The 22,557-nt window shown below is 44.5% G+C and overlaps 1 long non-coding RNA gene across 1 annotated transcript in view; it reads right to left on the bottom strand.

Moving 5' to 3' along the window:
* Positions 1 to 20,321: 20,321 nt before the first annotated feature.
* LOC104865933 overlaps positions 20,322 to 22,557 on the bottom strand; it is a 6,988-nt gene continuing 4,752 nt past the window's right edge. The window contains exon 4 of the long non-coding RNA XR_781305.2: positions 20,322 to 20,399. This is a non-coding gene — a long non-coding RNA (uncharacterized LOC104865933). The remainder of the gene's footprint in view (positions 20,400 to 22,557) is intronic.

The raw sequence follows: 22,557 nt of genomic DNA, 5'->3' as shown, positions 1-22,557 counted from the left end.
GGACTTCCTAGCTCCAGGTGATGAGGCCACGAAGAATAAAGTGTGCTGATTCTAAGCCTTGAGATTATGAGATTTTTCATTACAGCAGAGCAGCCTGAATATACTAAAACACATGATGTGCTGCATTTTTCCTATGAAGACTGTGGCCAATCCTTGCTTTGAAAAAATCTTCTGTTGTAACTTTTCTGTGGGTCCTTGCCACACAATTTGCCTAATATTGTACTGAGATAAGGTCAGTGTTTTCTGATAATGAGGAATTCACCATCTTCAAGGCCAGTAGCCAGTGCCCAAGGGCTATAGGAAGGACATGTTGATTTCAGCTGGTGATAGTCCCATCCTATGGTAGCAACTGGCTTGTTGTCTGAGGAGCCAGGCTCAAGACAAAGTGAACTATGGGGCTCTAGATTTTTCTCAGGATTCCTCTGTCTGGCATTGAATATGGTAAGATTATTTCCCACTTTGATTTCTTCAGCTTCCAGAAATACTTTAAAATTTTGGGCTTCTTATTTGTAATCTCTCCAGTTTTCTAAAATAGTTGTAGATTGATTCTGATTCATAGATTTCTTCAAATGTTTCTGTGGTATTTTGGAAATTAAGAGAACATAATTGTTGGGCTCAATTCTTAATTTTAAAAGTACCTCTCTGGAGTTAATCATTTTTGAATTTGTAAAGAGCACTCTTGGAACTGAAAAGACAATATTTTGTGTAAATCATCTCTAGAAAGTTTAAAAGAATATGATCTTCCTCTCCAGGGGATAAAATATTATATGTCTCAAGCTTATATTATTAAAACATTACTACTCTTGAATTATTTGATTTTAAGGTTATTTACCTGAACAGGAATTAAAAGAAACCTCTGAGAATCTCTGAATTATATAGAACTACTTCGTTTGCATGGATTTGTTTTTAAGAGTAAATCTATTTATACATGGTAGCTGTGACATTTGAAATCTATTATTTTGATTTTTAAATTTTATTTCCCTTTATTTCCTTTTTATATGCTTTATGTTTACTATCTTTCTTGTTATAAAAAAAATTTAGAGGGATATATTCTATTAGCGGCACCCTTTAAATTGTTCAGATGCATCTTTGATCATTTTTCTCTATTACTATAAATAATAGTATCTATCAAACTTTCCCATGTGTATAATGGAAAATATCTTGAATTTGTCTCTTACCTCATTAAATTGATTTTCTGTGGTATCCAACCTGCTGTTCATGTGAGACTTTTTAATTAATCAATTGTGGTTTCTCTCCATTCAGTCTTCCCTTATCTCAGATGCTTCTTTCTCCTTATGCTTGCTTTAGCTTCTGGATTTAATGTCTTCTTGGATGTTATTGAAAAAGCAAATCAGAAAGTTCCCCAAGCTGACTATTTCTTGTAATTCTATATAGCAAGAGAGAGGGCTTCCTTCCTTCCTTCCTTCTTTTCTTTCTTTATTTCTTTCCTTTCATCTTTGTGGTACTGGTAATGGAACCTAGGGCCTTGCATTAAGCTACATCCCAAACTTTTTTTTTTTTTTTTTTTGAGACACAGTCTCACTAACTCACTAAATTGTCCAGCTGGGCTCAAACTTGTGATCTTCTTGCCTTAGTCTCCCAGAGTGTTGGGATTTCTGTCATCCTTCGTGTGACTGCTTTCTTCAGACATATAGAAGCTCCTCCTGTGAATAGGCTCTCTGCACCCGTCTATCAAGAAGCTTGGCTCTTTTTATAGGTGTCTTCCAAGCAGAGACAGTTCAGTTCTCTTCCACTTCCTGGATAGACTGTTCTGGAATGAGAACAGGGTCTGTGCTCCTCCCCCAAGCAGCTAAGGGCCATTCTTATGAGGAGCCACAGTGCTTGATGGAGAGGATGACAATCAACTCTTTAGTGGGTTTTTATTGCCTCATGGGAGAGATAAACTAAATCCATACAGTGTCACTCAACCAATGTTGGGCTTGCCCCTTCACCAAGTCCCTGATTCATACAGAGATCTGAACAACAGTTTTCTTTCTGAAACAATTCTGATCCTTTTCACAAAGGACATTAGTAGATGCAGCAACTCTTGTTCTCTTCATGAATTAATCAGTAATAACTGTGGATGTGGACAAAGTAAGGGTCAAAGGTGCTGGGCATATAGTTGTCCTACAGTATCGTAAAACTGGAAGAGTCTGGGGGCCAGACACAAAGGAGGGACTGACTGACTGAGAAGGCTTGGTTATGCAAACCTCAGAAGCATTGCAGGAATATTTACTGACATGCTTATGTGCTTATGTTTTTATTGCTTCAGTAAGAGTCACAAAACCTCGCTTGGTCCTATTTTTTCAAAAAAAAAAAAATAAAATAATGGTAGTATTTTCATTGCTTAGTAAGAGTCACAAAGCCTTGTTTATCCTCTTATTTTAAACAAATATATATAAGCATGTGTGTATGTGTGTAATAAAGAGAGAAATAAGAATAATGTACCAATATGTTAATTTCTGGATAAGGTTTTTATAGAGATTTAAGTATTTTTATCCATTTTTTTATTTCCTGAATTTTCCTCAATGCATATGTGATACTTTTATATGAAGGGAGAAAAAGATGTCTTTAAAAATCAGTTCATTTGAGGATTTCTAGAAATCCTCATAGACATTATCTCCACTTTAGATAACTGTCTATTGTCTTGCCTTTTTCCCCATTGAAAGAACAAAATGAAAAGAAGCTGAGTATTCTGGGCATGCTATTCATGTGGCAGTCATATTGGTGTTTGCCATTAAAATCCTGTTTTACTGGAAGGTTCTGAAATAGCTTTTGAATTAGCAAAAAAAAAGTGGGGGGAAGTGTAATTCTCTTCCTGTGTATGTGCATTTAGGTTTTGTTCAATTCTCTGACATTTTGGGAGCACGTATGTGTTCCATTCATAAACTCAAGGAATTTTTGGACTGCCAAAGGTCTTCAGGGCCATAGTGAGAAGGAGCTGGTTTGAAGTGGCTCGAGGCATCTCTTCCCACTATGCATTCAGGAACATCAAATTGGTAGCTCAAAAACAGATACAGGGAGGGAATTTACACAACGCCAATTGGAAGACTCTTCCAATCAGGATGCACCTTCCTAGAGCTGATTGCTACACACTTCCCAGCAATCATTGCTTTAGGGACCTTCTAATCGATGAGGAAGCTGGGGCTGGGACAAGCAAAGCCATGGGCCTGGGTCCCATGACAGCTTTAGGAGTGAAGTGGTGGGATGGGCAGGTCTCCCACCTCCACCTGTCCCAGTAAGGACAGTACAACTCAATCTTCCTGGTGCCAAAGTGTGTTTGTGGTAATTAGGAGTGGGGAAAACCTCACTGCTAGAGGCTAGAGAAAAATGAACAGGGCGCCCATCAACATCGTGTTGCTTTACATGAGTGCACACTGAGACTCAGAGTGGTGAGTAAAGACAATTAATGTACATGTGGAACTAAGCATTTCTCAGATAACTGTTTTTTTTAAAAAGAAACTTAAATCCCTGTATTAGACAATGCAATATTCTTACCATTTGTGCAATGATTTGTTAATTAAATTGCTGCTAAAACAATATTTATTTTTCACCTTAAAATCAGCTGAATATCAATCTACAATCAATATAGTGTTGCCTGGAGGCACCTCTTGCTTCAAATTTGCTTCACAAATCTGCTGCAGGTAATTTATACCCAGTCAATAAGACATGTTTCAAAAGCCACTTTTCCCTCCCAACAGGCAACCCTGGTCTAATTTACAATTGTATAAGAACTGGCAAACTATACACACCTGAGTTAAATATAATTTGTAATAGGATTTTTTTAAAAAGCAGTAGTGAAAGATTTGATTTTGTCTGTTCGGTATGCAAGTAAACTTTGGCTATTTCTGGAACGATAACTGGAAAACATAAATTGCTTTGTTTCCCTTTCAGGCATAATTTTTGGTTGTTGTTCGGTAGGCAGGGAGGGGGAGGAACTTCAGGGACTGTGAACAGAATGATTGCTGTCTCCGGTACACGTCTGCAGAGTCCACGGGTAATAAGTGGAGAAGGCATTATTATTGCTTGGGTTTATTTTTTTTTTTTAAGGAAAGAGGTTTTTCTTTGTTTTTTGTTTTAATTCCAAGACAGATCTTTACCCTGTTCCATTATATTTTGGAGGAGGCAAAGGCAAAGCAGGAACTGTCAAGCTTTGACTGAAGGAAATATTTACAAATTAATCCCAGGGCTTGAAAATCTCAACAAAGATTGCAATCTATAATTAGCGTTAGAAACTGTAATTAACTTATTAGGAAGGCCCGTGCAGTGTGGGCCCCTCTTCCACTGTGGATAGGCACCATCATTAGAAACCCTCTCTAGGAAGCTGGGCTCTGGGCTCTTCTCTCCATTTCATTCCAGTGACTGCCAATTTGATTGGTTAAGTAGTTTGGACTGTGCAATCCTCTGTGTTTCTTTTGGATTGATGTGTTTATTACTTCTTGTGACAGTGGCTCCCAAGGCAGATGTTCAATAAAGGGAGAAAAAAATCTGATACAGACCCAAGTCAAGAGAGAAGCGGTGGAGATTGCAGAAAATTGGGAAAGTTATCATAAGCATGAAGCTGTTATTGGAGATTTTGCTCCCAGCGTTTGTAGCTGTTGTGTTATTTACTCTTCCGTGGATGGACACCTAGCAGGGAATTATTGAAAGCTGAGTTTCCTGAGTTTTAAATTGCGCTCATTTTGCACACATCATGGCCGCAGTCCATCAAGGGGAAAGCTAGATTGAAGTTCTCAGCAATGGGCACTCTTTTGAGTCTCCGACTCTTACTATCTGTCTCTCTTTTTCCCCTCAAAATGAGGAGAGTGCCTACTAATGAGGTGATGCTTATTTGGGGGCAGGCTTGGGCTCTGACATAACTGTCACAGCATAGCATGGCTTCCGGGTTCCTTGGGCCCCAAAGATGACTGGGGAGTGATCTATTCCTCTGCTGGGACCCAGTGACAAATCCATGCAAATCGACTTCCTCTAAAGCCCCACTTCTGCCTTTCATACCTTTGTCTTTTCAACTCTTGATGTAATTGAGATATGTTGAACCAGCATTTCCTCCAAATGGGCCCCAAGGACAGCCAGCCAGGATTCCCAAACTTCCTCACTTCCTGTCTGGGCACCTGCCTCCCACATCACCCAAAGGCCACTTACATCAGTTTATGTCCTTCACTCCCTCTTCAGCTTCCTTCTGCAACCCAATCAGGAAGCTCTTAAATAAAAGTACCACTGGACAACATAACCTCAGGCTGGCGGCTGACCGCATTCTGGAATTTTAGGTCCAAGTAAATGTATTTTCAGATCAATTCTCTGCCATGATATTTCCTACCATGTGTCTGTTCACCAAATCTTGAGGCCTGAAGTGAGAAAACACACTTAACTCTGACATTAATCTTGTGTTTCCCAAGTTTATTTGGTTAAACAATCATTCCGCGTAGATTTGTTGAATACACTATATGTTAGTCTTCATGCTAGGATCTGGGAAGACAGCGTATACAAGAAAGATACCCTGATTCCCTTCTCTAAAAGAACTCTTTTCTGTCACCAGGGTATAAATCTGTGCAAACCTACTGTTTTAGGTTCCTCACTCAGAGAAATGTTTAAGTCAAAGGAGTGGTTTTAATAGTGGCCTTTCAGTGCACTGAGTATGGCTTAAAAAAGCCCCAGCCCTGAGATCAAGGGAAGCTTGCAATGGTCGAGAGGAACATAACACAGAGGACAGTGTAGGATCGCCCAACACCCACTTTCCTCCAAGCCACCTGGCCTGACCAGTGTCCTGAAGCCTCTTTGTTGCATCCTTCAATAGGAACTGGGACACAGGAGCTTGGCCTAGTGGGCAAGTCAGTCACACCCTGACATTATGACTCCCATTCTCCCTGGGTGAGCTGGGACACCTGTGGCCCAGCAGGATGGTCTGTCTGGGTTTAGATATTTGTCACAGACTGGAAAGTGGTCTTGCAAACTCAAAGCAGAGGCTATTGTCTTTCCTCCTGAGAACATGAACTAATTTGAGACTTCAGAAAGTGGTCAAACTCAGCAAACCATGGGGACTATTAGTGTTTCCCCCAATTAAAACTGACAGGTTAAAATCACCATCAGTACCAGTCTGATATGTACTTCTTTTTCTGTCCAAAGTGGCTTTGTAGTTAGAGAAAGGTGGCCTATGAGAAGGTAACCAGGCTGGGCATGAGCACATGAGTGAAATACGAAATGCAGCTATGGCATAGCAAGAATATTGAGTACTTAACAATCACATTCCTTAAAGACTATTCACTCATTGTTTTGTGTAGCCACTTTTTCATTAGGAACCTTGGGAGCACTCCAGTGTCAGAGAGCTATTTGAAGATAGACCCTTCTTGTTAGTAGAAGTCTGAGTGTCTTGTCTGGGAGGTTGTAGTGGGGTGAATTCATACATTGAACCCCAACCCCCAGCACCTGAAAATGTAATTGCATTTTAAAGGGAATGTCTATACCAGCTATAAAATGAAGTCTTAGGGTGGGCCTAATCCAATGTCATTGATGTTCTTATCCTAAGAAAGGAAATTTAGACACCAGATATGTATGTGCATAGAAAAAAGCTCACCTAGTAAAAAGACAGCCATCTATAAGTGGGGTGAGAGGCTTTGCTGTAGTTTGGATCCCGAATGTCCCTAAAAACCCATGTGCCAAAGGCTTGGTTCCCAGACTGTGGTACTTTTGGGAGGTGGTAGAACCTTGAAGGGGTGGGGCCTTGTGCAAGGAAGGAAGTTATTGGGGGTGTGTCCTTGAAGGGGATCAGGGGGATCTGGTCTTTTCCTCTTTCTCTCTCTCTCTCTCTTTATTTCTGCCTCCTGGCCAAGTGGTAAGTGGCTTGCTCCACCAGATGCTCTCTTCCATCATATGGTGCCTTGCCCCAAAGCACTGGGGAATTGAACCTAAAAGCAACTGGGACAACAAACCATGGACTCAAACCTCCACAACTGTGAGCCAAAACAAACCATTCCTCTTTTGAAGGTGATTATCTCATGGATTTACTGAAGTGACAGAAAGCTAAGACAGGTGCAGAAAAGGCCAACCCTGCTGATTCCTTCACCTTGGACTTGCAGCCTCCAGAACTATGAGCAAATTGAACATCCGTTGTTTAAAGCCACCCAGACTGTGGAACTGGTTTATGGCAGCCCCAGCAATCTAATGCGGAGGGGAAAGTGGATTCGGGTGCAGAAAAAAATATAATTAAACATCAAATTGCTGCTAGAAAAAGCAAAAGTATAGAACACGAGAAAGGAGGGAAAAGAGAAGGAAGGGGCTTGGCAAAGATCCGACAGTGGAATGGGAGAGACTTTCAACACCTTGCCCTGCAATCTTTCCCCACAAACTGCTGTATGACCTACATAAGCATTCTCACTGAGAGACACAGGCTGAAAGAGGCTTTGCCTGAATAATTTGCCATAGGGCTTGGGGAGAATGGCTTATTTCTTGGGAGATGACAACAGGTCAATTTGATCCTACACTGTAGAAATTTTTCCAGATGAAAAGTGAGATTTTGAACCTGCCAACAGCAGCACCATGGAATGTTTTCAGTTTTTTTTCAACTTCCATGTTTGGCTACTTTAGACCTAGAAACACCAGTGCTGGGTCCAGTTGGAAAGAAATAGTGGAAGAGAGGTGTGAAGATGCTCAGGTACTTGTTTCAAATAAATTAAAAATAAAAAAGAGATGGCCATGTGGCCAGTTGATCAACAATAAAATGGATGTTTGATTGAGGCTAGAAATACTCTAAATGCCCTTTAAAAATTGAAAACAAAAACAAACCAAACCTCTCTCAGATGTCTGCATCACGTAAACCTAATAAGACAGAGTAAAAAATATTGGATTTATTTTTACAAGTTAGCTGTGACCTTCTCAACCTTCTGAATGGATTCACTTCGCATGGTTCCTCTTAAGGGCCTTGGGGTTATGACTAACTCATAAAAATAAATCCAATATTTCCCCCTTAGCCATGTCATAGCCAATGTAGGAATTCAGATGATGGGGCCAGGGAGGTGGGTTTTCATTTCGCTTGACCTCTCATTATGAGAGGCGCGGAGCCCTCAGCCTTGGCAGAGCCTCCAGCTCCCCGGCCCTCCCTGGAACCTGTGTACAAAGGGAGAAAACAAGGCACCTGTGTCGGGGCCAAGTCCAGGGCAAGGCTTGATGGAGATGCCATGGCCAGATGTGGAGGCTGTGGTGGGCTTCAGGAGGGACATAGGCTTCTGGCCTCGGGGAGCAGGGGGTGGGTGAGCAAGGCAGTTCAAGAAGGCAAGTTTTTCTTTTGATGAAGTGAGAGGGAGGCATTCCCTGTGGGGTTGTTTAGGTCGGGACTTCATTAGGCAAAACATGCCACCTGCATCACAGGCAGCCTCCATTTTTTTCACTCCCAGGGACCTCAGAGTCATTGAACAAACGTCTCCTGGTTGCCTACTATATGCCAGGCACCTGAGAGCACTGAATGTGCAGGTGGACAAAGTCAGATGTGGGCCCTGTCTCCAAGGGGCCTGTGAGCTAATGCAAGATTCAGGCCCTAACCAGATAAGCACAATAATCCCTGTGTGATCAAAAGCTGAGATATGTCCCATGGACAGGACCCAGATAACGGCAGGATCCTGACTAGGTGGGCAGGGGGAGGGACAGTCCAGGGGACCTCCCTGAGGAAGTGACCTGGAACTGAGCACTAGCTAGGTGCTAATCAGTGAAGGAGGTGGAGGAGAGACTTCCAGCAGAAGGCACAGGTCTCCCTGAGGCTCCCTGAAGTGGCTGTGACACAGAAGACATTTGTCAGGTGGTACACTTAAGGTGACCATCTGGGAAAAGAGAGAAAAGGAGGAGGAAGGCACACAGAAAAGGCTGAACTCCGGTGCAGACCCACTAAAGGCCTCAGTCGACCCTAGGGAGCCCCTTGGACTAGCCCTGAGCTGGAATGAGAGTGCTGGGCCTTTAGTCATGATGCTGCCTGGTCACCAAGTGCAGGCACTTTGGGAGGGTGTGAGCTGTAGGTGAGGTGGCTTTCTTCAGCCCAGGCAATTCTTGAAGAGGGTGGAGAGTGAGGGCCATCAGCCACTGGATTGAGGTGGCTCATCATATTATCATCCACTGTGTGGTAGAAAGGTCCCTTGTGGGAAGAAGCAATGTCAAGAGGCCATGGGCAGGGGATGAGAGGACCCTGGATTGGTGGGGCTGGAATGTGCAGCACTGGGGGCCAGCAGGATGTTCCTGCAGAAGACGGGAAAAACTGGCTGTCTGCAGCAAGGACAGAGAGCCCAGACTGTGGACAGCACTGAGTGGCTCCCATTGTGGGCCGATGGTGAGGAGAAAGAATCAAGAGAAAGACCCCAATACTCCAGCATTTTGTATTGTCCTGAGGGAGACCACATGGGTGCATACGTGTACACACACACACACACACACACACACACACTCGAGCATGAGAAGCTAAACCAGGAAAACACATCCTCAAGCATTTGGGAATTGGGAATTGGGTGAACTGCTGGCTGTTCTCGTCCTTGTCTATAATTCCTCCTGTCCCAAACCTCTTAAATCCATTGCAGATAGCCCAATCCATGGAGACTGCTCTCACCAGAGACCAGATGACCTGCAGACTGCTAAATCCCAGCCCTCAGCTTCCATGACCTGTCACGCAAGTGTCCCTGGACACGCTGGGCTACTTTCTCTGCCCAGCATACCTGCCTCCTGGTTCCTGACCCTGTACTCCTGCTTCTCTTGCTACCTGTTGCTCTTTCTCAGCATCTCTCACTGGCTTCCTCCCTGCCTCTTCAGGATGGAGTCCCCAGGGCTCACTCCTGGATCCCCCTTTTCTTCTTTATCCTCATTCTCTGCCTGGGCGATCACATCCTTTCCTGTTGCTGTGAATTCCATCTGTATGCTGATGACTCATCCATGTGTGCCTTCTGCAAGCTCACTCCCAGACTCCAGGCTCCTACCAGTGGCAACTCTGAGCTACCACGTAGAAGTCTAATCAACCTCAGCAGGTCCTGAATTGCCTCTGGGTCTCCCCACTCTGCCAACCTTGCTTCCATTGCTGGCAGCTCCATCCTCCTAGTTACTCAGGTCATAAACCTTTGTGTAATGCTCGATTCCTTCCTTCTCACTGCCCACTTCCAGTTCATCAGGAAATATATTGACTTTCTTCTAAAAATATATTTACCAACCGATACAGCTTGGCAATCTCCGCTGAGACCATCTTCCACTGAGCCCTGGCCATCTCTCACCTTGACAACTGCAGAGTGTTTGAATGGATCACCCTTTTTCTGCCTTTGTCCCCTCTCCTCAGGCTCTGTTCCTAACACAGCATCCTGGTCATGATTTTTCTGCTTAGGACTTTGGTGGATCCCCCTTTCACTTGGGGTAAAGTGCTGGAGGTGTAGAATGGCCTGTGAGGCCCAAAGTGACTTGCCCTGTTTCCTCTCTGACCTTTCTTCTGTTGCTCCCTAATCATGTGTTCTACCTCTGTGATGCAAGCCTTGTCATTGTTCCTCATTCCCACCTCATGGCCTTTGTGATGGTTAATCTTGATTGTCAACTAGATTAGATTGAGAGATGCCTAGGAGATTAGTGTGGCTGAGTGTGTCATGGAGGTGTGAGTTGGGGGCTATAACTGGCCTCTGGCAGCTTCCTCTTTGGCTCTCTCCTGATCTCTGCTTTGCTCCACCATGCCCTTCTGTCATGCTGTTCCTGCTTTGGAGCCAGCCTACCATGCACTGAACCATCTGAAATCATGAACTGAAACAAATTTCTCCTCCTTTAAATTGCAGGCATTGGATATTTTCTCCAGCAACACACTTGTACTTACCTTGACCACTGATCCTAGCACTGCACCTTACCCCTCCCTCTGCACTGCTGGCCTCTTTGATTATATTCATTTATCCTGTTTTTCAAAGCATTTTTCACTTTCTAGCACTTTATTATATTCTCAGTTGCCATCTTTGCTGTTCACTCCAGCATCTCACTAGCAGTTTGGCTACAAGGGCGTCTTTATTCACTGATGTAGCCTAGAGCCTAAAACATTGTCTGACACATCCTAGGTGCTCAATAAATGTTGTTGGAGCTGATGATGTAGATCCGTGGTAAAGCCCTCGCCTAGCATCTGCAAGGCCCTGATTTCTACCCCTAGTACCACAAAAATAAAATAAATGTTTGTTTGTTGAATGAGTGCTGAAGTCCAGCTTGACCTGTTTATAACCTGTTCTTTCTTTGTGGCAAGCAGCCTCTGCCAAAGTCAGTCAGTCTCCACCTCCAGTAATCACCTCCTCTAGAGCATGGGCCTTGGTGACTAGATTTTAAAGCATTATTATGGCAAGATACACATAACATAAAATTTTGCACTATTTTTAGGCATACAGTCCAGTGGCAGTAAGAACATTCCCAAAATGGCATAACTGTCACTGCTGCCCTTTCATAAAATTTTCATCATCACAAACTCTGTCCCCATTAAACGCTATCTCCCCATCCTCCCCTGTTTCCCTCCCTGCCCTCCCCCACCTCAGCCCAGTAGCCTTTACTCTACTTTCTGTCTGGATTTTCCTGTTCTAGGTAGACTCACTTCTAATGAATAAAATACCACAATTCGTGGGCTGTCATTTCCGGTATTAGGCTGTAAAAGAAAGTGGCCTCTGCCATGCCTTGCTCTGAGGGAAGCCAGCTTTCTTCCTGGGAGCTGCCCTGCAAAAGCCCAGAGCAACCCTGGTGAGGGCCTAAGCACTATCAGCAGCCTCCTGAATGAGCGTGGAAGCTGGTTCTCCCCAGACGGGACCTCAGGCCCAGCTGACCCCTGAGTGTGGCCTGGTAGGAGATGCTGAGCCAGAGGACCCAGATGGCCTGCAGACATGATATGAACTGTCTTGCTGTTGTAAGTCTATAGATTGTGGGGTACTTTACACAGTAATGGCTAAAGACTGTGCCTTTTTTCCTTGAATTTAGTTCAAGTAGGGGATTCCAAGGCTCAGGCTCTTTCTTCCTCAATGGCCTTCTAACACAAGAGCATCTCTGAGTTGCATCGTACCTGCTTTGTCTTTCTACTAACACCATTCTGGACTCACAGAGCCCTTGATGTCTCTTTGCTCCCTTCCCTAGGAGGGTTATTTCCCCTTGGACTAATCTTTCACTAAGGCCAGAGAACAGAGAATGGAGGGACCCATGTGCTGTCCTCCTAGGTGGGACCTGCTCTCCCATCACTCTCTGGGTGTGATGGTGGTGTTGGGATTCAGCAGGGCTCAGGGCCCATGTGTCAACCAGAATTTTACATGGGGCCTGGGGAGATGTCAACTCTACCTGACAAAGAATGGGGGCACTGCTGGGGTGTGGTTGCCTAAGAAGACATCCCTCCTCTTGTTTTGTGGCCACCACCAGAGGCCAGATCCCATCAACCCACAGAGGCCCCTTCTGCCTGCCCAGTAGGGAAACGAGAGCCTAGCTATCTCTCTGGATTCTCCTTGTCCCCGGGGCTGTGGACTCAATCTGTCCTGCCCCCAGGTGTGGTAGAAATATGTCACAGGGCCCTTCCTTGGGGGAGATGTGGCAAATCTCCAGCACTATCTTACATAGTAACACTGGCTTTTATATGTCCCCAGACAGCTTCTTTCAAGATTTGAAGTGCTAGGGGGTGACGTATGGTGACTGATGACTGGTGACCCCAAAGTAGGGGGTCTTTCATCCAACAGAAGCCCCTTGACCTCTTGGCTTTCCCTGCATCTTTGCCTGTCTATCAATGGTTACCCCAGTAGTTTTAATATCTTTCTAATTATAAAAATAAACTCTTATTTTGGTAGATCTTTAAATAACTGAGGGTTGTATGAACCATGAAAATGAATGTTGATGTCTCTTTTAGGGGAGATGATAAGAGTTCCATGCAATGTGCATCTAGGTAGAGATACATAAAGAAGAGTTTTCCACAAGGTGAGGTCACCGAGAGGGTGGCAACGCCATGACCGGAGCTTCCTTTGCACTTCTGTACCCAGAGGGTCTGCTTGCCATTTCTAGCTGTGACTCATCTCTCCATCTGGTGATCTCTAGCAAGCCACGAACCCACCCTGAGCTCTCCTGGACTGGTTTGGTGAGGACCAAATGATGGAGGTAAACCATGAAGAACAATGCGTGGAACACACTGAGTACTCCATAATAGAAACACACCCCAAACCCAACTCATGGTCAACCCACAACCTGATCCTCTTCAGAATGACCACCCCAGGGTTGTTACCATTCTTTACCCAGAGCCCAGGCACCATCTTTGGCATCACTTTGCCCCTTGTTGCCCGGAGTCCATGCATCTATTATGTTGCATTCATTGTCTGGCTGTATATTTGTCTCTTCAGATCTCTTTCTAAGACCCACTGTATCCGCAGGGGTTTTGGAACTCTGAAGCATCGCTCCTGGGAACGTCAAATGGCAGCTCTCCAGCAAGTTAAACACAGAGGTACTGTGAGACCCAACAGTCCCAATGTTAGGGATGCACTCAGAAGTATTGAAAATACGCCAGATGCACATGCTGTTAGACACTCATTCACAACAGACAAAAGGTGAAAGTAATTCAAACACCTACCTGTCGATGGATAAACAAAATTTGGTGTTTCCCTGTGATGGAATATTACTCAGCCATAAGAAGGAACGAAGTGCTCATGCATACTACAGCATAGATGAACCCTGGAAGCACTACACTGAGTGAAAGAAACCAGACACAAAAGATCACATATTGTGATGCCATTTGCATGAAATATCCAGAATAGGCAAATCCCCAGAGACAGAAGTAGATCTGCCAGGGCCCAGGGGAAGGGCAATGGAGAGTGACCGTCTGTCTAATGGCTTGCTATTTGGGGTGGTAAAAAAGTCCCGAGACTACATAGTGTGATCATTGCACAGAACTGTGGACGTAGTTTATGTCACTGAACTGTAAACCTTAAAATAGTTGATCCTGAAAACTTTATTTTGTATGCATTTGCCATGATAAAGATTGTGTTGTTTCTTTGAAATTCAAATTTAACTGGACACTTGTATTTTATTGGGCAACCCTGTCCCTGAGCATGCCAGAGTTCACATAGGTGTTTGTTAGTGCTCTGAGGTTGTCTGTCAGGGCCATCTGGAAGAGGTTCTTGTTTCCTGAAGGTGCCCCATCCAAGCAGGCTCTTTCCTTCTATCTGCATCTCTCTTCATGTACACCATGGAGGGCAGGAAGGCAACTCTGGGAGCCTCGGCTCAGCTCTCCCTCTTTGTATTCACCTTCTGGTCAGTAGTGACCTTGCTGTCCAGTCCTCTGGGCTTCACCTATGGGGAGAACCCCAATACTTCTGCATTCCTCATGAGTATCTTGTAGGTGAGTTAAGCAGTTCATCTTGGTGCAAGAGCTTGGGGGAGATATTAAATTTCCAGAAGCGATGGCCCTTCTTTCTACATCCTGGATCTCCCTTCAGATGATCAGTAATGGACTCCTATGTCCTGGAGTTCCCTAATCCGGGCAATCAGCTCTGGCTGTGTCGATGCGGGTCAGAGCTGTTTCTCCTCCACCCTGATCTTTAATATAAGCAATATCCTTCCCACCGGGCCTCCTCCAACAGCAGTTTGGTTCAACTGCACAAATTAAAGTGATGCCACCAAGGACATTAATGGTCTTAGAATCAACACGGAGAGCATCACGAGCTCCCTGTTTACTATGAAGAGTGACTGAGCATAGTGCAGCATTGCCCTTCTAGCCAGGCCTGCCCTGAATACCAAAGAGTCACAGTTGGGGGAGAGGAGGAGGGAGGAGCCCAGAGCTGCCACTCAAGCACTACCGCTCAGCTCATCTGCAGCCCTGTGGGGCTGTGGGAGAGAAGGTAAAGGTCAGGAACTCTCAGCAAATATTTGGAGGGCTGTTCCCACGCCCGGTGGTGGTTTGGACACAAGGTAATTCTATCCTGGAAGGGGCCCAGTAATCCCTGAGCAAATGCCCGGCCTAACTGGTAACTCTACGGCTGAGCCAGCCCATCTCCCCAGCGACAGTCGGGAAGGAGAAGGTGAACCCAGCACCCTGGGGCAGGTTTGAATGGGAGTGGAGGGAGATCCAAGAAAGAGCACAGCTTTGGGGTGTGACATGTTGCACGCAGGTGTTTGAAATTGTGTTATCTATAAAACTGTACATGGAGTAATGCACTTACATACCAGGCTCTAAGCTGGGGATGAAGCTTCAGGGATGAAACATGTGGTAATAGAGAGCCTAGATCTGGTCAGGGAGCCTGGCTGCAAGCTCCCTGAGGACAGCTGGCATCCTTGAGTCACTAACTACCGGATCCCCAGCAGTTAACAGGAAGAGCGAATGAGTAACTTCTATTCAGTGGAGCCTGTTGACACAAGGATGGACTTAAAGGAAAGTCAGAGCTGAGCAAGAGGCTCAGGAAGGGAAGAGCCAGGCAGGAGGAACAGTGTGTGCAAAGACATGAAGGTGAGGCTCTGGGCAGGAGCTTGGATTCCTTCAGGAAGCCCTTGGAGGATTCTAAGTAGCCAAACGACACGATCTGATTTGCATTTTAGATCATCTATGTGGAGAGTGCCTTTGTTCATTCTGTTAATGCATTTTATAAACAGGCCCCTGTTGTACACGAGTGCTGTGCTGGGTCTAGCCGGGTCCTATCCAGAGGAAACAATGTGAGCTACCTATGTCATTTTATGTTTTATAGTAGCCACATTTAAGGAAGAAAAGTGTACTAATAATATAGTATATTTTAATATACTATGTTTTAATAGTAGATTTAGCATTTTATTTTAATAGTATATTTGATTTAATAACATTTTATTTAATCCAATTTACTTTAATAATTTTCTTAGTCATTACATCTGAAACATGATACATTTTACTCTTTGATGTCTTTGAAATCTGCTGTTTTGCTCATACAGCACATCTCCGTGTGCACTTGGCACCTTTCAGGTGTTCAGTGTCCCCCCTCCGCAGCAAGCTGAATGGTGTAGGGAGAGCCAGACTCATGGCCAAGGTGATTGGAGTCTCTGCATCACTGACCTTAGCCCTCTCTGGGCATGAGTGACCTCATTTAGGTTTGCGTCCTCACAGGTGAATGGGCTCAGGGAAGTTAAGGGGATGGGCACTCCCGGCAGCCACAGTGACTGTGTGAAGGGCCAGCAGCCACACTTGGTGAGTGGCCCTTGGCTCAGGGAGAAACAGCTTGAGATGAGCCTTCAGGGACAGCAGGGCCCGATGGGGCAGGACGGTAGCCACTGTGGACATTTACTGGAAAGGCAATGGGAAACCACTAGAGGGTTATAAGTAGGAAATGACCTTGGCCAGATCACGACTCCCCTATTGCTGAGGGCAGGAGGGCCAGGACTGAGCTGGCCAGCTGTTTTCTCCTGCAGTCCTTGTATCAGGAGACATGGGTGTAGATAGGGTGTCGGCCGTGGAAATGCAGTAGAGAGATGAAATGGAAGTGTGCAAGATGGAGAAGCTAGAACCAGTAGGACCTGACAGTGGACTGGAGGCGCATGCGTGTGTGTACGGGCGGGTAGTGTTGTGGTTTGAAAGAACATAGGAAATAGTGCATGCTCAGGATTTTGATGCTGCTTCTGGGAAGGGGAATGTGTCCCCCCAGGGGCAATTGGCAACCAGCAGGAGACAACTGGACAAAGGGGAAAGGTTACTCCTGGCTGCTAACGTGGTGTGTGGTACAGCAACAAAGACTTATCCAGCCAGAAATATCAGCAGTGCTGAGGGTGAGGAACCCAGGTCCAAGAGATGCCATAGAGTCTTGTAGTGAGCCCCACGATGTTCTGGCATTTAAGGTCAAATAGGTAGATATGAAAGAAAGGACTGATCAGTGAGGTGGGAGGAAATGCAGAGGATCCTGGGGGCAGACAAGAGCAAGTGAGCCACAGCACCTCCAGTCAGGAGGCAATAAGTTGAGGGATCGGATCAGGAACTGTTACACTGCTGTACTTTCCAGATGAGACGGTTGTCATTTTCATTGTTCTTCTTCAAGCGTAACCTAAGGGCACCCCAAATTTAAAGCACCTGGGATGTAGAATTATACACGAATGGGAAGAGCAGAGGCCCTATACTTGCTAGCCATGTTTGGTTGGAGGAGCCTAAGTTTCTTCACCTGGAAAATGGGTTTATGGCATGATCAAGTGAGATGATAACTTCGGCACATAGTAAGTACTCAACTAATGGCACTGATTTTTCTTTCATTTATCATATTCTGGCAAGGCTTGACTATAAATTATTCTTAGTTTTTTTTTTTTTTTTTTTTTTTTTTTTTTTTTTTCCTATTCTCACCTCTGCAAAACTCCTGCTGAAACAGGACCGGGTTTGGAATAAAGTCTCTGGCTGTCTCTTACCTTACAAATAAAGACTGGGCGGTTATTGTATGGCTTGTTTTTGAAAAAACACACTCTCTTTCTACCCTTTCCCATCCATACTTCCTCCACCCTAGCTTTTTCTCTCACCTCCGTAAAGTCCTGTGCACTAACTCTGACCTGATTGGAAAGCCCAAGCCATGGGTGACCTGAGCTCGCTCACTTACCTGACTAAGAAGTTAGAAAAGCATACTTGATTGGAAACCCTGTGAGATCCATGAGATATCAGACCTTTTCAAACTTACAATTATTCAGCACTGGAGAATAAACTTGAGCCATGCTTTACCCAGCCTCCAGGGGTCTGGGTATGATGAGGATTTGGCAAGATACTCCCAAAGTATATTTTCCTTTCAGTCTCCTGGTTCCTCCTAAACATTTAATACATTTAAGTTCTAACCAGAACATACCACTTCCATTTTGATAGAGTACAATTATATCTTGTCTTCTAGTTGAGTTCTGTAATCTCAGTTTTCCAAGACTCCGAGTCACACCATTATAGAACTCCTGGGGAAAGAAGGAGCTTGGCTTCAAAGCAGATCTAACACCCGGACACTCTTTTTGAGCCCCGGGAGCATCTCAGGCATTTGACAAATTCCTAACGATGCTGGGGACGCTGAGTAGGTAAAGGTGAACAACCATAGAGACCATCGTTCTGAAGTAAAGGGTTCTCCTGGGTAATGGGCACATTTCTGAATTCTCTACAGCTTTGAGAACTTTGATTTTATTTTTCCAGTTTATAAGATGTTTCTAAAGAGAACTTTGATAGCAGAAAATGTTCCCAACCTACCTGGGGGCTCTGTTGAAGATGGTGGGTGTCAGGAATGCTTGGCAACAGCATGGCCCTCACAGGTGGGAGGCATTTGTTTGCTCAGTGCAAAGCCACCCATGCTAGACACCCTCTGTCTTAGCAGACGTGGCCAAGCAAAGAGCTGTCACAGTCTCCCATGCATGATGCCAAGAGGAACAGAATGTCAAGGACAATGTCCTACTTTTGTCTCTTGGAGAAAGAAGTTACCCCAAGATACTCAAGGATGGATGATGGCACTGACTTTGTGGAGGTGGCAATCGGGGTGAATGCGCTCTGGAAGGAATGGGCTGTCTGCTTATTCTTTGCTCATCGGAACAAAATGGCTCTGAATTTACATAATTAAAATGCCGGTGTCTCTTCAGATCATAACAATGGGTAATTAACATTGTTACTTGTCAGCTGGGAAATACCTCAGGAGGAGGCGCACAGAGCCCAGCAGGTTTATTTCGGGCCACATCTTTCGGACAATCAGGGCTAATTGAATCACCCCCAACTCATTGGAAATGAATGAAAGAACGCTGAGTATCACCAGCCTGGTTCACAATCAACCCAGAAAGGCTACTTGCTTAAACAAGCCTGCCCTGGATCAGAACCCCAACCCTGCCTGGAGGATGGCAGCCTGACAGTCTAATTTAGAAGCATTGCTTAAAATCTTAATCAGCGCGTTGAAATTAACAGAGGCGAGTTTCAACACCATGTTTGCTGTTTATGGTTATCATTTTTAATAAATGTTAAAGTGTTTTCACAGGTGTGGAAAAAGGCACATGCCTGGGACACAGCTCTCTTAGGTCTGTACGCTCTAGCAAGAAAAGAAAAATGTCATTGTCGAGAATGAAGACGTAACATATTCATCAGAGGTTGCTGCCTTTTATTTTGAGGTTCCCTGAAAGCTATCTGCACTCCTAAGCCCGAGTCCATCTTCCCTGCACAAGTGATATCTTGATTGACACATCTCCAAATAAGCTTCTGAATAGCTTGCCGTATTAGCCTCAGAATAATTCAGATGTCAAATTACGGCTCGCAGACTCTCTGACTCCTTGAGCGCCCCAGAATGAATTTTTTAAATATTTGGGAGAAAATATTAAATTTTGTTCAGGTTGGGTCAAAGTTCATATCATTTGGTAATAAAAGAGCCACACAGGGCGTTTGCCCAGGGTGGGCTGCGTTGATTTTATTTTGTGCAACAGCTGCCCGTCTGGCTGACCCTCGTTGGGCGGTTTGGAGTTTGCCTCCTTTGCCTGCAGCTTTCGGCTGTCTTTGCAGTTGGCCGCGGGTTTCCTTTGGACAGAAAAAGGAACGGGAAAAAGAAAAAAGAGAGTAAAATGCAACGGATTTTTCTCTCTGTGCAGGACTCCTGGCTGATGTCATCTCTAAATATGCAGCTTTAATTGCTCCTCTCTACGGCAACAAGGGAAAAGGAGATCTTCGTTTCTTGTTTTCAGCACCGCTGAAACTGCTCTGCCGATTCAGCCTGAACCTCTACAGAAGCAACCCTTGCCGGCAAGAAGGCGAAGCAATGCTTCTCGGGTTCATAATGACCACCTTTCATAATATTCGTGGGGTGTTCTGTAATGGGTGGCTGAGAAAACTCTCATTATTACCAGCTGTTTGTGTAGCTGTAAATATTTAACCAAGAATGCTACCTGCTCTGTGGAAAGGCTTGATAATTATACCTGCTTCTCTCCGTAATTACATATTGTTGTAAAATTCTATGATAATGACACAACTGTGTCTTGCTTTTGCAAGAGGTGGATTTATACCAAGTGTCGCACCTGAATTTCCATAAGCAATTAGTCTACACATTTACATCCCTGTGTTTTCCTGTGATTTTATTGAAATAAAAGATAATGAATTAAATCCAATTATAGCAGGAAGGCATCTAGTAACTTGAGGTTTGTTTTTGAACCGCTGCTCTATTTCACAAGCTGAGCCAGGAGGGGCACAAAGCTCCTGCTCCACACAGTAGAAGCCTTCTGATAAATTAGAATCAGTCCGGTCACAGGGACTCTGATCAACAGCCCTTATTGGAGACTGGGGCTCCTTTGACAAGATGCTCCTCGCCAAGCTGCTTATTTCTAGTCCATTGAATGTGAATCACTGCTAGGTGCATGTAGTCTGATTCTTGGTGGAACATCTCTATTAAAAAATAAGTCTCTCTAGATGCTGTAATAAAGCCCGGAGCAATTATCCACCCTTCACGGGGTTTGTTGAGGAGGGTAGGAGGTAAACCCCTGGAATTCTGGAAATAGGAGACAAATAATATCCTTATTTTAATATTATAACACATGAGCATTCCTATTCTTTTGGAAATCCTAGCTCTATAGGAGATGCTGACAGATGTAGCCTCTATCTGGGCTACCTCAAGGTTTATCTGCTTTAACCAGGAGACTGTTCAAAAGATACAGGGCCCAGATGCTTGCAGAACAGAAAGCAAGTGGAGTGAGCAGCATGATAGTATAGACGCAAAATGAATACATCTCTGCATCTTTATTGTTTTCTTTTCCATTTTGCTCCCTTGCAATCTTTTTTCTGCAAGCCCCCTTCTCCCTCTGTCTAAATGCAAAAATCTTAAAATGTCAAATGCAAGGAAGTGACCCATCCGTTAGCAGCATAGGGATGATTACGCACTGATTTCCATATCACCTTAGACACAAACACAATTCCCATGTCACAGGCTTTCCAGAACCAGGTTTAAACCTGATGATAAATGTACTTATTTGTTTAGTGGTCATGACTATTCCTACTAACATTTTAGTAAATACGCGGGTAATAGCATGATGTCATTATACCAAATAGAAAGAGGAACTGGGCCTGGAGTTTGATCATCAGTGACAGCCAGGTTTCCCAAGGACCAGAGACTGATAAGTTGTTCTGTCCAGGCCTGCTGGGGAACTGTGCTCTTCGATTTCCTCTCAGTGGCCAGGCTGGAGTGTGGCTGCCTAATGGTTTGCTGTCGATACAGTAAAAATGCTAACTCGTCTTTACATCTAATCCATTCTGAGAGGGCTCTTTACATAAATGGCCTCTTCCATTTCTTCATTTTCAGAAAAGGCAATCAAATAAGATTGAACCGTATGGGCTGCTGTACAGTGCTTTTGTAAGTGCATGTGTATTTAAAAACAGTACAGCGATTAATTTTGAGACACAGCATTTTGTGTTGTCTTTGACTATTTTCTTCCTCACCATTTTTTTAAGGGCTCTGAAAAATCAATGCAATGCTTCACTACCATTCATCTTTATATAGTAATAAATTAAGTGGGAGGTATTGATATTTTTGACTGAGCTTTTAAAATTTACATACTAATGACAATTATACCCTGGTGACTGTTGATTCTTGCTGGTGTTTACTGTTTGGGACTTGGGGAAAAGTCTGGGCCATTTGCTCAGAGGTTCTTGAGTGTCTCAGATCCCAGGCCAATGGAACAGAACCCCAAACCTAAGCAAGTGTGGGGGAGGTCACTGGGCGGCTTCGCATGTTAACCTTTTAGGCGCTGAGTCAAGCAATGGGGAGGAAGAACCGGGAAAGGGCTGGAGCAGTGGGCAGCAGAAGGCTTGGTGATGGGGTAGGGGTGGTTTGCTAACTGGCATGAAAGCAGCCCAATATTTGACAGTGATGCAGGCTGGGTAGATTTTAGTTCTGAACAGGAGCGTCCTTTCTGAGACCGCTTCCATGCAAATTTACAAATCTTGAAAACGTTGTAGAAGTATTGTGTCCCTTTCCTACTCCTTAAGAAAAACCTTAACTAACACTGAGTATCTCAGCTTCCAAACTATTTCTGGTAAACTGAGTTTGGGCAGAAATGGGTCTCCATCACCACCTGCTCCTCTCTTGCCTTCTCCCTCCCTCAGGATGAGGAAGGCCATCTTCTTCACATAAATCCTGCACTTGTTCTAGCATGGGGATGAAGCCCAAGCAGGGAGGAAATTAACAAGGCAAGGCCGGGGCCACTGCAACATTTGATTTTCCAAAACTGAGTCCCTACAGGCAACCAGGTGCCACCCACAAGTAGATGACCACAGAAAAGACCAACAAAGTGGTGAAAAGGCCTCTCAACTCCATATACACAACTATTCTAGGGACTGGGACACCCTGGAAGTGAACAGCAGTTTATTCACAGAGATTAATTTGTCAGTAATATTGATTGTTGGGGCCCTGTTTCATTCTATTTAAGATTCTACAAGGCATAGATAGCAGCAACTCAGGCATGATTTGTCCCTCTAGAATTTCCAGGATGTCAAGGAGACAAGCAGAGAAGCCACTGAGTAGAGTTCTGTTGAACTAGATATTGCCGGGGCCAGTCCCCAGGGCAAGGTGCGTGCCTTTTGTTTGCATTTTGTGAAGGTAGCAATAAATTGTTTGTTTACTTCCCCCCCCCCGCCCGCCAAAGCAGGTCACT

The sequence above is a fragment of the Fukomys damarensis genome, unplaced genomic scaffold (assembly GCF_012274545.1).
Source record: "Fukomys damarensis isolate Sample0158 unplaced genomic scaffold, DMR_v1.0_HiC HiC_scaffold_32, whole genome shotgun sequence".
In the NCBI taxonomy this organism is placed as follows: Eukaryota; Metazoa; Chordata; class Mammalia; order Rodentia; family Bathyergidae; genus Fukomys; species Fukomys damarensis.
Note: the sequence above shows the minus strand (reverse complement) of the source record. Positions and strands in the feature narration are given on the sequence as shown.